The sequence below is a fragment of the Drosophila montana genome, unplaced genomic scaffold, assembly GCF_035044405.1.
Source record: "Drosophila montana isolate Dmon_TW-CO22-7 unplaced genomic scaffold, ASM3504440v1 contig_2753_1, whole genome shotgun sequence".
Classification (NCBI taxonomy): Eukaryota; Metazoa; Arthropoda; class Insecta; order Diptera; family Drosophilidae; genus Drosophila; species Drosophila montana.
In genome coordinates, this window is record NW_026997626.1 from 20,876 (window position 1) to 23,233 (window position 2,358).

At 42.0% G+C, this 2,358-nt stretch overlaps 1 long non-coding RNA gene across 7 annotated transcripts; it reads left to right on the forward strand.

Moving 5' to 3' along the window:
- Positions 1-200: 200 nt before the first annotated feature.
- On the forward strand, positions 201-1,818 carry LOC135429973 (uncharacterized). Of its 7 annotated transcripts, none has more exons than XR_010436505.1 (8): positions 202-397; positions 454-597; positions 672-715; positions 790-842; positions 943-1,078; positions 1,163-1,212; positions 1,270-1,341; positions 1,412-1,817. It is a non-coding gene; the product is annotated as an uncharacterized LOC135429973 (long non-coding RNA). The 7 variants fall into 7 exon arrangements; XR_010436501.1 differs by having other exon boundaries at positions 205-397; positions 943-1,107; XR_010436504.1 differs by having other exon boundaries at positions 201-397; positions 672-727; positions 918-1,212; positions 1,412-1,818.
- The last annotated feature ends 540 nt before the right edge of the window (positions 1,819-2,358 follow it).

The window sequence follows — 2,358 nt, forward strand, 5'->3', positions numbered from 1 at the left end:
TATACACAGTACACCTCCCCTTTTAGAAGAATAACGTAATATTATAAAGTATTAATAAATGTGTATTTATTTAAAATAAAAAGTTGTTACGGAACTGCTTGTTTCTCAGTGGGCGGCGCCGGCTGGCTCATCGGATTCTCTGGGTGTAATCACTAACCAAAAAACTTATGTTTTTATGTTTTATGTTTTTTATGTTATGTTTTTTGGTTAGTGGTGTAATCCCATTCCTGGCCCGCAGTCCGCACAATCGATAACAACAAAGCTACACGTCTGTAGCAAAACAGACTCACACAACACTACTCAAAATGAACCACATAATCGATAACAAATATTCGGAACTGCTAACTCATGAACAAAATAAACAGCTGTAACAACAATGAAAATGTAAACAACAAAGGTGAGACACTCAATATAAATTAACAAAAACACTATTTATCCACCTTACTCTTCCAGATTGGGCCCCGGTTCCGGACCCAGCGTACCCGCCCCACCATGAGACGATCACCTGCACTCGTCTCCCTCTTTTTGACGTGTCGGCCATCATGCCCACTCTCCCCAACAATATGAATTTAGCCGGACATTCTTTTCTTTCAATTAGTGCGTATATTTGGTTGCGTTTTCTTAAAATTTATAACAATTATTATCATCGCCTACGGCATTTATCTTTGCAGCTATTTAGAATCTCATGCAAGTGGATATTTCGTTAACTTCACAGGTGCATATAATGGTTTGTATATTCTTATAATTATTGCCAGTTAATATTTCTTTTATTTCTTTCTAATTTTCAAGAGGTCTCCATTCAGATTAATTATTTTTCATGCACGTAAACATTTCTTCTCCAGGTGCGTATTAATGTTGCATATACTTATACTTATGGACAAAGTGTATTATTTTCTAAATTTTTTCTTATCTTATAGAATTCATTTTTTTTATTTTTAACAGAACTAAATGGAACAGGCGACGAAATACTACAAAGATATTGCTAGTCGCCGCAAAAAGAGACAAGCAAGGGGGCAATTTAGAGGCAATCGTTGCGCCGATATAGGAACAATGTGCCCGCACAAATACTGAGAACTGGGTATGTCACGATAATCAGTCGTGCAGCAGGTAGGTGATATATATCTGTATTAAATCGCTTAATTCTACCTTACTCTACCTAAAGAGCTCTCTGGGGGGTGGTAAGGGGCGATATAAGTGGGTAATCCAAACTAGGTAAGTATGTGAGTATAGTTCGCGCAAGTGTTAATTTTAAACTTTTATATTTTACAGGCGCAGGTGCATCACCTTTGGAGTTTCCCTCACCGTTCGCACTCTTAAGTGGCGCTCGGCGTAAGTGCCTATGTATGTATAGATATAATTTATAAAAAAAAAAACTAAATTTAACGACAAACAAAAATCTGCTCTTTTTCAGGGAGTACAATCAGGAGTCTTCATCTGACTCTGCCAAGGGCTCGAGCGAAGAGGGGCAAAATGGAACGGACTCACTCGGAGGATGTGGGCGTGTCTCGCCTGTGGACGCTTCTTCGTTGTTGGAGCCCGGTCGTTGGTGGCTCGTCTCGTCGCCTTCAGGGTTGCGCCGATGCTTGGCTGGCGGCGTCGCGGATATGTCTGGTGAATCGCCGAATCCTGGCCTTTGAGATGTTTCATGGCCCTCTCTGGTGCGGGAGCTGGTCCCTTCGTTGCCGGAGCCGTTTACTTTGCTAACAGTCCTCTGATTTTTATTGGTTCGGCTCTCGTCGCACTTAAGTTTTAAGTCTCTTTTAATTTTATATATTTGGTGACTCGAATGGTTCAATTCACGTATATTTATTAAATTGCAAAAGAAAAACCAACCGAAAATTTTATTTGGTTATTAAGTTTTTTTTTTTGTTGCTACGCGCCGGCTTAACTTGCCTGATGGAAAAAAATTCGGATCTTTTGAGCCGACATGCAAGATTAAAATTTTATGCTCACTTCGAGCTGGCACGCCCGCTGTTGACCGCTGATCAAATCGAACTCCCCGTACATTTGGGCAGCAACATCATCGGTGCCGAATTTCGGCACACGCATACATTTGCGAGGCGGGCACCGTTGCTGCCCATCTGTACAGCTGCATTTTTTTGGGTCAACGGCCCAAATGAAGGCCAAGGGCATATCCAAGGGCATGCGATCCACTCTCCACTCTCTTGCCAATGCCAATGTCGCTTTTGGCGCCGTGGATCGCAAGCCTGGCGTTGCCACCCTTTTAAAAATTGGGCTCCGCTGTTGGCCCAGCTTCACCCCCCATACAATGACCATATGACAAAAAGATATCGGCGTGACCGATAATATCGCACGCAACCAACTAAGCAAACCCTCGATGCTGCCAATAACGTCAAA